Source organism: Lycorma delicatula, chromosome 5 (genome assembly GCF_047948215.1).
Source record: "Lycorma delicatula isolate Av1 chromosome 5, ASM4794821v1, whole genome shotgun sequence".
Taxonomy (NCBI): Eukaryota; Metazoa; Arthropoda; class Insecta; order Hemiptera; family Fulgoridae; genus Lycorma; species Lycorma delicatula.
This window is the reverse complement of record NC_134459.1, coordinates 111392990-111408486: the sequence shown is the minus strand read 5'-3', so window position 1 is coordinate 111408486 and position 15497 is coordinate 111392990. Positions and strand designations below refer to the sequence as shown.

General features: G+C 29.7%; 1 protein-coding gene across 4 annotated transcripts in view; it reads right to left on the bottom strand.

The window, feature by feature from the left end:
• LOC142324514 (uncharacterized) overlaps positions 1 to 15497 on the bottom strand; it is a 249134-nt gene that overhangs the window by 17945 nt on the left and 215692 nt on the right. The gene's annotated exons all lie outside the window — the stretch shown is intronic.

Genomic DNA, 15497 nt, shown 5'->3' with positions numbered 1-15497 from the left:
TGAATATAAAGAGAGAGAAAATTTTTAAATTAGAGAACTTGTACACAAATTAAGATCAGAAGAATTATATCAAACCAATGAGCGAGTAAATGATTGGCAATAAAAAACAAATAAGCGAAATGATGATCAACTCTGACTTTGAGAGAATATTGTCCGACAATATCAGAGGAGTAATGAACTAAAAGATAAGAATTTTTTGCAATTTACTCATATTAAAGATTGGGTATGTATGCCTCAGTGTATATGTTGTTGTTGTAAGGGTCTATTTTTCAGTCATTCTGTAGTTAACTTTAATTTAGATAAAATTAAACAGAAATTACAGAATAATTAAATGAAATTAAACTAGAAAATCAAAAAATAATGCAATTCTAAATCATAATTTTCAATTAATATTAAATAATCAGATGTTTCACCAACCTTATTATATAATCACATATGTAATAATGCCTATTAAATTACATATACACATTTTTAAAAGTACATATTATTTTATTTCACTAATAACTCCTGATTTTTTCATATTTTTTAAATTTTTTTGTTGTTAATTATTTATTGTAAAATTTTATTTTAGTCATGGATTAATAATTATTAATAATTCAACATATTTAATTTTTTTTTAAAATTTAAAAAATTAATTAAAAGAAAAACGTTAAAAAATAAAAAAGGAGATGAAGTCTGATTCGAACCAATGTGCTTTTCCGTTATAGGTTCAAATATTATTTCATTAATTAAACTTTCATTTGGCTATAACTGTGGAACCAATGAAAATAAATACCACTTACAATAAATCATTGAAAAGCTCTCAATGAGAGCTTATTACTGCAGTTAAGAAAAAGTTCAAAATCCATTTTGAACTTTGGACATTGGGATTTGAACTTTGGATTTTGGGCTTTTTTGGACACATTTGGTTCAATTGATTACAATCAAAAGGGAAGGTGCACTACTAGATGTTACAACATATATAAGAATTTAAGCTGTTATCTTTCATGTTTATGTAGGGACAAGAGGCCTAGTTGATTTCTCATATAATTGCTCAACAATATTAATTAAATAGAACATACTTTTATGTGAAGATATTGTAATCACTCTGGTGAGATAATTTAAAAAAAGATGTATGTACGTAGATAGATTAAGTAAATCTTGTTTACTTAATTTACTAAATCGATGTAAAAAATTATAATTATTTCTTTTATTTGCATTCACAATATTCATTGTGTTACAAACATTTAAAATAAAACAAACCATAAAAGCAGTAAAAGATTCAACGATCATAAAATCCCATTAAAATCATTAATAACAAAATACATTAATGGTATGGCACGATCAGATATTTATGATCTTTAATATTACTGTTGTAACAGACGAAAAATCCTTCTATTGAATGAGGAGAAATTATTTCTTATATATATATATATATATATATATATATATATATATATATATATATATATATATATATATATTTATTTATTTAACGTATAAATTTAATAGATAGATACATGAATGAAAAAATTTATTTTAGATAGTTGTGTAGAAGTGCTGAAGTTAATTATTAAAAACATAAATTTTGTAGACAATTGGTTGAAGAGACTAATAAAAGTTGCTGATGTCTGCATTAACACACAGACAGTCGTAAAGCTGCGTAAAAACGGGCTGTTTTGTACATCTTATGCGTCATATGGAATGATACAGTTGCGCGCCCTTTCGTCTAGTTGCAGTCGTTGCGGCATCTATATTTTATTCGTAATGTTTGTTGTGATTGCGTGTGTTAGTGATCGTTTTTCGGAGTTAAAATTCCATTTTAATCTAATTTTTTTATATACTGAAGAAGATTTTAAATTCAGGTAAGTTTATTAGAAAATTTCCAATAATGTTAGTTTAAATAAATATATATATGTAGTAATTTTATACGTTATGCTGTACTATAACAGTCCATACATGCAGTGTTGAATAGGTTAAGTTTACAGTAATTATGAATTACAAATCTACTAATATAGGGAATAAGATTCTGGACTTACTCAATATGAAAACAACTAACAAACTGAATCATTAAGATTTGATTTCATTATGGAAATTCAATCTTTTTAATATCAACGTATGTATGAGATTTTAACCTGTAACTTAAACTGATTATAATTTTTAACAAAATACCTAGTTTTATCTTGATTGATTCATGTTATTCTAATTTCAAATGTTTGAAGATTGTAAAAGTATTGAATTCAAAATATATTATTAATTAGACGTTTATAGTAGTCCTTGTATTACATATTACTTAGAATAACCATTATGAAAGTAATGTTACGTTTAGCCATATGTAGGTTTTTTTTTAACTCCGGGACCACGTTAGCTATAACTTCAGAGGATGAGATGAACGACAATTTTTGTAGCATGTGAAAATGCCGTGCAGTATGTAGTTTGAAATTTTATAGATATTCTTTTTTTGACTAATGTATTAATTCACCCTGCAGAAGCTTACAAAGAAGCTTGAACATGGCAATATAAAAAAGGAAATATGTAGCGTATGAAGTTGCCTTGCCTGACCGGGATAATAATACTTTTTTTACTGCGTAAAAAGCAATACAAAATTGCATGAAAATCGTCAACAATCAACAACTAGAAAATGCGGTTAAACGTTTACAAAAATGATTAAAATTTTTAAGCCCTTTCTATCCACTCAGTACCCCATTCAAACATACAAAACGTATCATTCATGCACAATTCATATCTTTTGACATCAGGCTCTGTCCTTATAAAATTTTGATTAATTATCCCAGCGGCCATCCATAAATTTGTCAACAGAGTAGAATGCCTTAGACAGACTTAGCCGTGCAACTAACTTTTTTGAACATTTTTCTGTAATTTTTGAAAAAAATGTTTTAATCTTTCATTGTGGGTGTTTATAAAAATAGAATAATAAAACGTAAGTTTTTCTCTTCACACAAGAATACCTGGATGACTCCAGGTATTCTGCTCTACTTAAAATTTATTTTTGAAAGAACAACTGATTTCTAAATAATAGTTAAAACAATTGTAGAATTTATCTAATTTCTCATTTGGGCACTTATATTTTTGTAAGAAATCCCAAGTTTCATCTATAAGTTTGGAGTTAAGCTGTTTAATATTTTCGGTACTTACATATTAACGCCACCGCAGCTACAGCTTTATTTAAAAACAAAGTAGTCAATCGGATTTCGGTGGAAAATGAACAGTCTCTTTATTAATTTTATTAAATGGTTATTTTTATTTAAAATTTTATAAATATAACTTAACCTACGCTCGCTAACCTTGACTAATTAACAGGAGTGTTTTGATTATTTAAATAATAAATAATTGCAATAATTACTGAATTTATTAAATAAATACTCAAAAAATGACGGTGTTAAATAGTCAAGGTTAGCGAGCGTAGGTTAAGTTTGGTTAAATTATATTTATAAAATAAATAAATATAAATAACCATTTATTAAAATTAATAAAGAGACTGTTAATTTTCCACCGAAATCCGATTGACTACTTTGTTTTTAAATAAGCTGTAGCTGCGGTGGCGTTAATACGTAAGTACCATATTTTCTTTTTTAATTAATCTCTATTGTGAAGGTTGGGCTTTTTATCTCTGGTTTTCCATTAAACTCAACCTCCTGGGCGTAATGGTCCGAAATGGCCGTTTTCACCACTGAAACCGAGGAATTTGGAATTTTCGTTATGGCATTGTCCAGTACTGTTCTCGACGTGGACGTCACTCTAGTTGGCTCGTTCACAGACCAATTTATTATCAATTATTTACCAATTTTTTATCAAAAGAGTTCAGAATATCGCGAAGCCGCAGGGTAAGGGGGGTCAGCGTGGCTACTACATCTATATTGAAATCACATATTAAAATGAATTTATTTCTTTTCAAAGTGTGAATGTTAAGAAGAGATTCGAGTTATCAAAAAAAGAATTTGTATTTTATAGTTGGTTTGGAGATATATACAAACCCACTATTATCACTTTTCCATGCACCTTGGTTTGGAGTTTAACTGCACAGACCTCGAAATCAATGTCGACAGAGTAGGAAATTTTCAATGGTACGGATTTTATTGAATGTTTTGGAAAAATTGCCACACTTCCCTCTTGGTGATTTTGTCGACAAAAAAACTCTGTTAAATTGTAATTTGGAATTTGGAAGAATTGAATGGTTTTTGATGTAAAGCCGTGTTCTGAAATTACAAATATATCTGGTTGAAGCTTTTGGCACAGTATGTCGTCAACTCATCCTCCTTATTAGTGGTCATTTCAACGTTCTGATGTAAAATTTTGAATTTTGAAAAATAATAATTTTGAAGTACAATTTTAGAGGACGAACCCGATGTTCTCTGGCCTTGGTTTTATACTCCTTAGTACACTCTTAGTATACTCTTTAACTTGGTTTTATACTCCTTAGTACATTGCCGTTTTTTTGGTACACAGAACGACAACATCTCAGAGAGGTGTCCTTGACGCTGGTCGTTGAGTAGTCCGGAAGAGTCGAGCGTTGAAGAGGGAGATTGTTCATTAGAGCACTTGCGTAAGAATCAAAGAGTAGAGTGCGGGGGCCTGGCGCTAGCAGTCTTGTTTTGAAAGTCGGAGGAGGCAGCCGCAGAAGCAGGGGCAGGCGATCATTGGCATGGGGCAGATCAGAATCCGGGAATGACTGAGCCAGTTTATCCAAAATTAGTTTTGAGAACAGTTTTTCTCACTAGCTCGAAGATACAGTCCATGCATCCATGTAGTGGTGTCGTCCGATACTCCCAACATTGAGAAATTCTACATCTCTACAACGCTGGCAGAGTTCCTCGATGAAATTATTAACTGGATGACGGTATCGTGGACGGGACTGTCAGGAACCAGGTCAAATCGTGTTGGCAGAGATGAGATTAGGAGTTTGGAGTTACTACATTTCTTCATAAGGTCTTCCATACACCTAAAGATGACATTTTGCTTCCCAGCAGAGACGTCATTGGTCCCAATCACTATTACGAAGCAATGGTTCGTTGGAGGAGTGGATTTTGGTTCGATGTCCATTAGACCACCACCAGACTTGCATACTCAACTAACTCTCACTTCTGGAGAGAGGGACCGTCATTATTGTATCTCACATGACTGTCCCCCGACACAGTCACTTTTTTAAAAGGGATGCTGATTTTTTTGGTTATTTTGTGTATTGTGAATGCCTTAATTCACTAGCTTTCTGAAGTATTTTTACATTACCTTCTTTAATCACATTCTCAACTTTAAGATTCATTTTTACCAAACATAAAATATTAAATTTTATTGGACTAAAAGTTTAAAATAAATATGAACTGTGGGTTACGTAGTCAACTGATAGAATATAAATAGTAGCCCTTATATGCTTGACGAATAAAAATATTATAAACGTATCAGTTTAACAACTTGGAATAGCCTAATAGATAAGGAATGCTTGTTATCCACTCAGTTCATTCATTGCATGTCTGTTATCTGCAAGAAAACAGTTCTGTTATCAGCTACTCCCATCAGTTCCTTTTTTCCCCCATAGATAGCGTTTGCTTTGTCTCGGAATAGTTCTTCGGCGTAATATTAATTTAAGGTTTATTGCGTTGACTTTCTGAATGCACAGTGATTATGGCATTTCAGTCATATGAAGAAGACTGAAAGTAAAAAGAAAGCAGTCTAATCCTTCTTTTTTTCCTGTTTAGCCTTCGGCAATTACCTTTCAGATAATACTTGAGAGGATGATATGTATGAGTGTAAATGAAGTGTAGTCTTGTACAATCTCAGTTCGATCATTCCTGAGATGTGTGGTTAATTGAAACCCTATCACCAAAGAACACGATCTAGTATTTAAATCCGTGTAAAAATAACTGACTTTACTGGGACTTGAACGCTGGAACTCTCAACTTCCAAATCAGCTAATTTAGGAAGACGCGTTCACCACTAGACCAAGCCGGTGGGTTAAAATCAGTCTAATCTCCTGAGTTTAACCCACCGGGTTGGTCTAGTGGTTAACGCGTCTTCCCAAATCAGCTGATTTGGAAGTCAAGAGTTCCAGCGTTCAAGTCCTAGTAAAGCCAGTTATTTTTACTCAGATTTGAATACTAGATCGTGTATACCGGTGTTCTTTGGTGGTTGGGTTTCAATTAACCTCACATCTCAGGAATGGTCGAACTGCGAATGTACAAGACTACACTTCATTTACACTCATACATATCATCCTCATTCATCCTCTGAAGAATTATCTAAACGGTAGTTACCGGAGGCTAAACAGGAAAAATGAAAGGTAATCTCCTGAGTTTTACGAGCTAAACTCTGGCATAGAATGAAATTAAAGTTAGTTTACAATTACCAAAATCTCAGCCATGCGAAAGTCAACACCCATAGGATGAGCACTTCAAAGGCGATATTTAAACATGATAAATGACCGAAAAAACACACTGAACTGAAATATTTATATTATTTTAAGAGAGCACAAAATTTATGTTGTTATTGAGGCTAATCGGGCTTGCCAACTCCCGGGAGGTCCCAGAATCGAACTCGGGACCTCCCGGATGAAAGGCCGAGACGTTACCACTCCGCCACGGGGATCAGCATTTACTAATTAGTTTTTTATCCTTTCATTCATTCACTTATCCTCCATTGTTCCACTTCAATTTGAAATTTTATGTTGTAGTTTTCTTTATATTTGTAATTTATTCCAACATAAGAGCCTTTTCTGTTTTTCCCCACAACGGTTTTTTACGTTACGTATTAGTAATTGCTCATGTTTAACTAATTATTCATGTTTAAACATGTCTGGTTACCTAGCACGACATTGCACAATATTAGTAGACATTAGTGTAGCTGCCTGTAAGATGTGTCTAGTTAGTACGCTGTAAGATGTCGTTGTTTCGTATAGTTAGGGAAATTGATTCAAAGGAGAAAGGGGTTGAATTGAATGCTCGCTAACTTTGACTAGCGAGTGATGCGAGCGTAGGTTAATTTTGGTTACATTATATTTATAATTTCTCTGGAAATACCCACTAATTTGGAAGAAAAAATTTTTAAATAAGTAGCTATCGGATTCCGAAAAAGTACCCAATAATTTGCCCTTATAGAGCTTTACTATTGCATTACTTGACCGTTAGAGATGAAATACTAATACGTAACGTAAAAAAAACATTGTGGGGAAAAATAGAAAAGACCCGAACATAATACTGGACTTTATTTGCCTGCCCTTAAATCAATTATGTTATATATTAATAAAAGAATTTTGATGTTAATGTCTTGGTTTATTTTATTATTTAAACATGTAAATGTCATATTTAATATTATTTTATATATTTACACGTACTTTGTATAATTTTAAATATAATTATAAATCTGACTGATAACGTAAAAAATAAATAAATTTGCTGAATTAAACTAAAAAATAAAAAATGATTTGTTATTACAATCTCGGATATGCTCTTACACATATTTTTAACGAGGTGGATGAAATAAATATCAAATCGGTTGTAATTTTATTGTCTATTGACCCTCCTGGCTGTTTGGCGATTACCAGTGGCCCTGAAAACCTAATAATTAAAGCTTTCACTTAAATAACATTTTGTTAATTTTTTTATTACAGCAAGTAGGCCAAAAAATGATCGTTACAATAAATTTTTGTTAATAATATTTCATTCGTAAATACGACTATATTTCAAAACGCTAATATGGTTTAGTAAAACTCTACTAGATAATAATTTCACATTTTTAATATATCTGAGATTTATATTCCCATTCCCTTTGTTGGATAAAAATCAAACAACATATAAGAAGAAAGAAGTATTTATATGTAACGAAGAGAACAATTGGTTATTTCAAAACTCTTTATCAGGTTACATTTACTATTTACGACGCTAGTTGTAAACTTTATGATTTTATCTTGAGAAGGGTTTCCAATTTTTGAAGCCATGAAATATGAATTCCAATTAATCCAATCGGCCGAAGTACAAATAATTGTTTGTCGCCTATCCCCAATTGCAAGAAAAAATCACCAATCGGTTGTCACGAGTGTAGCTATAGCCAGCATAAATGGTATCACGTGACTCGTACCTCTTATCATCAATTCATGATATATTAATAAACGATTGGGGTAGTTCTGAGCAATTACGTGATAAATTTCAATTTTTTTCTTACTTAAATATAGTAGATATACTTAGGATCAGGAAAACACGAGATTTAAATGTCGAAAAGCAGGTTTGGACAACGGGTGACCCCCGCTGGTCAAATCTTGCACTGCGTAATTAGCACTCATGTCAATTAGGAATCAGTTTTGTGAATTATAGCAACCTGTTCAGATACTAATCCGTTCTTGAAGAGAGGTTAAGGTTAAAATTAACGTTAAGGTTAGAGTTTTGTGGAGAGAAGTTAGGGATAAAGTAAAAAGATATGGCAATACTAAAAAACATCCCGCAGGACACAACCGAATTTTAGTGGCGGCTCGCGCATAGGCACTGTGGAATTGTAGCACCTCCTATTTCCACTTGAAATTAACGATAACATTTAATATAATGAGTCCTTTTTTCTTTAATTATTTCTTTATACGTACTTGTACAATACATAATTTTTAAGCTTAATGTCAGTAGCCATCCCCCAGTTTATGAAAAAGATTCAAAAATCTTTGTACGGAACTGTGCGCTTCACAGTTCCAGCGGCGTGGTGTTTGGCTGTTGTGCGCATATATATAGGAAGCTGCACACGAGGCTGCGAGGGAAAGAGAGCATTGTCGCTGTCGCAGTGCCAACCCTGACGTGCTGGTGGAACGTACTTTTTTTTACTCTGCGTGTGTATGGAACGTTCCTTGTTCGTTACCTTTTTTTAGTTCAGTCGGTGGAAGGAATGTGAAAGTGGTTTAGTTGTTTTTTCAGTAGTGATCAGAAGATGACGGAAAGCAAGGGCTCTTTGATTGCCGAATCTGTTTAAAAACACGCTGGAAGGGCGAAATAGAAAGTAATTAGTAAAAGTTAATTATGTATTTGTTTCTGTCTATATAGAAATTTAAATTAAGCACCGTTGGACTATAATGTTTATAAGCAGATATTTTATTAAGTTATTATGTAATAATACTAAAAAATATTATCTGTATTGACATTTTATTATTTATTCGGTTAAACCGAATATATATTCTTGAATGTGATAAAGTGTAGAATTAGATTATTATCCTGCTTCCAGCTATTCTATTAATTTTTTACGGTTCTTTTATTTTACAGAAAACTTTAACCGTGGCCTTGAAAAGGCCCAGAAAAAATTTTCTGGAGCAGCACTAACACTAATTTTAGCTACGAGCCGTTACTGCCGAATTTATATTTCAACGGAAAAATAATCACTACACATGTTCTGCTATAGTCTTATGTCGGATGGAGAATCACCTTATGAAGAGTGCCGTCAGTTTTTTTCAATTGCTGATTCGGGGTCTTCAACGGCTGACTCTGACGATTATTAAGGTTGGTTTATGCTTTATTTTACATTTCTGACATTTGATTTGTGTTGATCTTAACTTTTTCTGTCGTTAACATAATCGTATATCAGTGTAGAAATATTTGTCCTCGATTAATTAATTACTTGATACTACCACGATTGTTTAACATGAAATTGATTCTTTTTACTATTATATTTCTGGTAAATGTTTTTAAATATCGTATTACAAGGTCGATATAAAGGATTGAATGTAAAATTTTTTTTATTTTTATTCATCTAATTCAGAATTAATGCAGATGATATATCTACTTTTTAAATTAATGAAAAATATATTTAAATTATTCCAATATTTATTAGGTACGATTTGATTTTTATTTGTTAGAATATTTAAAAAGAAAATTAGAAATATATTTTCTAATTCCATGTGTTTTACTAACCCCCCCCCCCCCAATAAAAAAATATATATATAAATATACGGGTATATGTACAGAGTGATACAGTTACATGTACAATAGATACATGATATATAGAGTGTTTCGGGACGTATTAGCCGAACTTCAGGAACTGCTTCAGGACACCAAACTGAGCAAAAAAGTTCATATCGATATAAGTCCTACTTCGCTTTGTTTTCCTTCTGGACGCCATTTTGTGATTTTAAATAACAAAATTATTTCTCAGGAACGGGTACAATTAGTTTAATTAAATTTGGCATTTCTAAGACTAGTACCTTGTCCTACAAAATAAAAAATGTTGATAACATCACCTTCGAAAATTTCAAATTGGCGTCTATCTTAATTTTTTAATCTTCAATCTTTGTAATTATCTGTTTGATCAAATTTTTACTTTTACAAATTTATTATGCATTTTATTTTGAACAGAATGACACCTTATTTGTAAAAATCCGTCGACAAACAATCGAGTTAATGCATACAATTAATCCGGCAGTACGCTTGTGCACCATAAACCAAAGTGATCATTTTTATTAATTTATTATTAATAATTTTTATTATATTTAGTGGAGGAAATAAAAACAAGCAAAAAATTGATTCGTATGATATTAACAGAAACCTCCAATTATCTTCTCCAGCTTTGTTGATTCGGAACTCTTAGAAAGCTGCTTCCTTTTTCGTCTAATGCATATATTTGTCATCTGCGGAACTTCAGGTCAGGGTTATTGTTAATTTTAGAATGTAACAAAAAAATAGAGGCCGGAAGATTAATATCGAGAAGTTAATAGCATTAAAATATAATAGAAATATATTATTGGCCTTGAACTGTCTATATCTCGGGCGAGAAGGCAAACGCTTACCCTCTGTGTCACTCTTGATACTAAATAACTTGTAAGGGATTCTAAACACGTGTGGTTTGAAGGTCGAGTTACGTTCGAGGTGGCAATGTGAGATGCTTGAATTCTTTTTTATTTTTTCTTATTCGATACTACAATAGATTACAAAATGTTTTTCTTTTATTGCCATATAATGAATACGTAACTAGAATAATATTATTTCTTCATTTCAAGGATATTTTTTCTTTTATATAATTACATGTAACTTTTCCCACTAATTTGAAAGGAATACCCACAAACTTAATCATCTTGGGTTAAATGATCCAATTCATCGCTAAGGAAGCTTGCTGTATGATTGAATTCTATTTGGGCTTATGAAAAATGAAATGGATGTATATGAGTCTATTTTTTTCATTTGATTTATTAAAATTTTGTTAAATCAGTAGTAATCTTTTTAAAGATGTTTATAAAATTAAATTAATTCTAGGAGACATTTTTAAAACTGTATTTAAAATGTTGATGCAAAATATTTTGATAACATAGTTCAATAATTTTCTGTTTGGTTATTGGATTTGTAACTTTCTTTTAAAAAGGTTTTTTAAGTGGCTTGCTTACTCGTACTGTCCGTTTTGCGTAAAAAATAATTTGTACTTTAATTTTTTAAAGTTGGAGCCCAATGGAGGATTAGTAATTGCACCAATTTAAAACCAAATTGTACAGGCGAATTGATAAAGTATAATTTTAAGTATGGTTTTTTGTTTTAAATTCAGAACATTGATGTTGTTTATGAAATTATATATTTCATTTAAAAAAAAAGATATATAATTTATATTGCAAAATTATATGTTTATAATTTAACACGAAATTTTTCTTTTGTAGATCTGTCTACTCTTTTACTTAGTTAATCAAAATCACATACTTATCGTAATCCAATAAATCGAAAGTGTAATCCCATCATAGTTTTTAATTTAAGATAATGTTAAGTAATTATTTTCGATATACAGCCTTTGTTTACATGTGTTGCTAGTAAATAACTTTTTTAATTTACGTTAAAATTAATGGTTTTAATAAAAGTTTTGCATTTTTACTTTCCCGTATATGAAGTTTCATCTACAGTAAACGTTGATGTAAACCATTCTTGGGAGGTGATTTTGGTGGTAAAGGAAGAGAAAAAAGTAAAAGTATAAACTTTTAGAATTTCTTAAATTTTATTCATGTATTATTTTTCCACTATATAAGAATAAATAAGCAATCCCAGAAAAGTATTTTCTGTGTTTTTTATTGTTTTTTTCTAATTTCGTCGACACAGATTTCCAATTCTGCACATTTTCTTCATTAAAAATTAAAAAAAAATTAAAATCTACTAAAAAACGCTCATTTAATACTACTTTCCTGGCGAATATAACTAGAATTGAGAAAATGTAGGAAATGGTGAATATATCAAGTGAAAAACAACCTGCTTGGTCATATATTCACTCCTAATTAACAAGGGAAGTTTTAATTATGTTATTTTTATGAAATGAACTTTACATAAAAAAATAATATAAAATGGAAGTGCTGTTTCACAAATCAAATAATTTTTCTTCCTAAAATTAATATATATATTTTTTTAAATTAAGTTAATAAAAATGTTTACATTGAATTAAAATATTTTGCAAAAGAAAGTACGGTTGTTTACCACCCACAATATTGTAAGTTTTGCACTAAAAGAAATGGAAATTATCTTGTACACTTTCTTATTATAATAAAATCATCAAGTAGTTACTTAGCTGTAGACAGGTCCCTGGTATCATGTCTGTCTAAGCTTAATTCCCAGTTAAACTTTCAAGATCTTGATAGCTTACATCTATTTTTAAATCGACTCTAATTTGTTCTCTTCTGGCCTCTCCTTCTATTGATCGTTATAGCGCTATTTATCAGTCCTGCTCTCATGGGAAATCCCATTCAGGTAGCTTTTCTATTTTAATTGTTATGATTAAGCTGCTATAATTATTCATTACCCATTAGTTGTTTGTTTGTACTTGGAGCATTTAACTTTCTCCCACCTCCTCCAAGCTCACACCCTTTCAAATACTTCCAGGCTTTTTTTTCTTGGTGTCCACGTTTCATGTCTATATATAAGTACACTTGAAACATAACACTTCATATGACACTTCTTTAGGTTTAACTCACCTTATTACAAAATAAATATTTCTTTCTATTGAACTTTCTTAACAACTGCTACTCTTGTTTTTACTCTATATCCTTTTTTTGAGTAGACATTCATTGACTTGTCTCCTGTCTCTACTATCATCTGCATTTTTCTTTTGTACAATTCTGCTTTAGTTTTTGTAACATTTATTTATTTTCATAGCATATTCTGTAATAATAAAAAATTAAAATCGACTAAAAGGCTCGACTAAATGCTCTTTTAATATTACTTTCCTGGTGAATATAACTAGAATTGAGGAAATGTAGGAAATGGTGAATATATCAAGTGAAAAATGCGGCATCAGGTTTTTTGTAAATAATTACATTTCACTGTCCAAATAGTTCATCTAAACCAAAAAAAAAAAAAAAAAATGTATGTATGTGCGTACGTAAGTCATAATTTATTTAATAGGATTATATTCAAGGACACACCAAATCAATTTTGTTCGGACTGGGCTCAAATATTTTTATAAATGGGGTATTGATCATATTAATTTTTTTTATTATAGACCTGAACATAAAACGCAAAGATATTTTTCTTGGTTCGTATTTTAACCTCTACTGAAAAAGGTGTTAGATGTAGAGTAGACTTTAAGTTAGCAAATATTTTAAGCTCAACCTTTAACTTTTAATATTATATGAATATTTTTGGAAAAATATTTTTTAACATTTATTTCCCACCTCTAAAAATATATATGTTCTGTTTGTTGTTTTTTGGTTCTAACCTTTTTTGTTCTTTTTTCTTTGTTATTAAAAATTAAAACCGTCTTAAAAAATGCACTTACATATATTTTTTAAATTATTTAAATTTTAATTTTTTAAAGTTGGAGCCCAATGGAGGATTAGTAATTGCTTTTAATTTATCACCAATTTAAAAAACCAAGTTGTACAGGCGGATTGATGAAGTATTATTTCAAGTATGGTCTTTTTGTTTTAAATTCAGAACATTGATGTTTATGAAATTATATATTACATTTAAAAAAAAGATATATAATTTATATTGCAAAATTGTATATTTATAATACTTAATTAAATAATGAGACTAAATAAGTATGTATGTACATTTTAAATAAATTATATACTAAAGAAAATCATACTAAAACTAATAATTACAAATATATAATAAAATGTAAAAATAAGCTGAGGAAAATAAAGTTTGTTTTTTTTTTATTTGCATACCATATATTTACATAGCAAATTAATAGAATATATATATAATTTCTTTGAGCTAAAAATTATTTTATGGATGTTTGTATTGTGTACAGTTTCTTAATGTGCTTTTATGATATGATCTTAATATTATTTACTTTTAGCTTCCTCATGTTTGACTGTTTCATGTTATCATTGCAGTTGAAATAATGTTAATGTTGGGTGCAATTTAAACTGTTGTATACATGCTCACATAGCTCTGCGTTGTTTCTACCTACATTTAAACTCACATTATCTGAACCAACCATATTCAAGCTTTCTTTAACGTTATATTTATAATATTATATTAATATAATACTACACACACACACACACACACACACATATATATATATATATATATATATACATATCATTTCTTATTTTTTAGCATATGTTGTTTTTACAGAATCATAGTATGTCACTTAATACAAATTAGAATTAATATATATATATATTATATATATATATATATGTATCAAAATATCAGACAAACAGTATATGAGACCAAAAAAGGGAAGAAAATTACAATTAATAATTTAATAAAAACAAACACAAAAGCAGAAAGGCAAACAATAAATGGGTTTTTATTGAAAATTTTACAGTTACAAGTTCAGCGACTGCTGCCAGTTGATTGCTCCAAACATACTATCCACAAAGTCCTGCCATGTACCTGTGAATTTTCTTTTGGCAATATTATAAAACAGTGTCTGTTCCAAAGCCTAGCAGTCAGTCAGATTGAATTTTTTGGCAATTGCTCACTTGTGCAGTGCTGCTTGAATTTTGAATTTATTATTAAAAATTATTATTTCTTTAATTTTGGTGCAGTTTATCAACAATATTTTATTTATTCAAGTAATTAGGTAAATTAATTTAAATAAAAATTTCAGTTATAATGGAACAGATATTTTAAATTTGAAGATGTATAAAATCAGTATGAATAAAAGAAACTTACATTCTGTATGACATTTTGATAAAATACTTCATGTGAGATTCTTAGAACAAAGGAAAGTAAACTATAATGAAAGTAAATGAAAATAACAATTTAAAGATAAATATCATATTACAGTAAACAATATGAATATTATGTGATATTCTGATCGTAATTAAAAAAAAAAAAATTTTTAATAGTTTTTTCATTATTATTCAGTAATAACTTTTATGTTTATTCAGTTTTAGGTTTATTTAAATTAAAACTTTGTTCAGTTAAAAGCAAAAGTTATACATTTTAAATTTTATTCCCATTTAAGTAATTTATACCGTTTACAACTTTCCGTTTAAAAGTATAACTGAAAAACTTAGAGGTGATAACACAATACTGTTTTGAACCATAATATTGAGGCATTAATCGAAAGTGCAATCCAATCACATAGTTTTTGAGATAATGGTTAAGAAATTATTT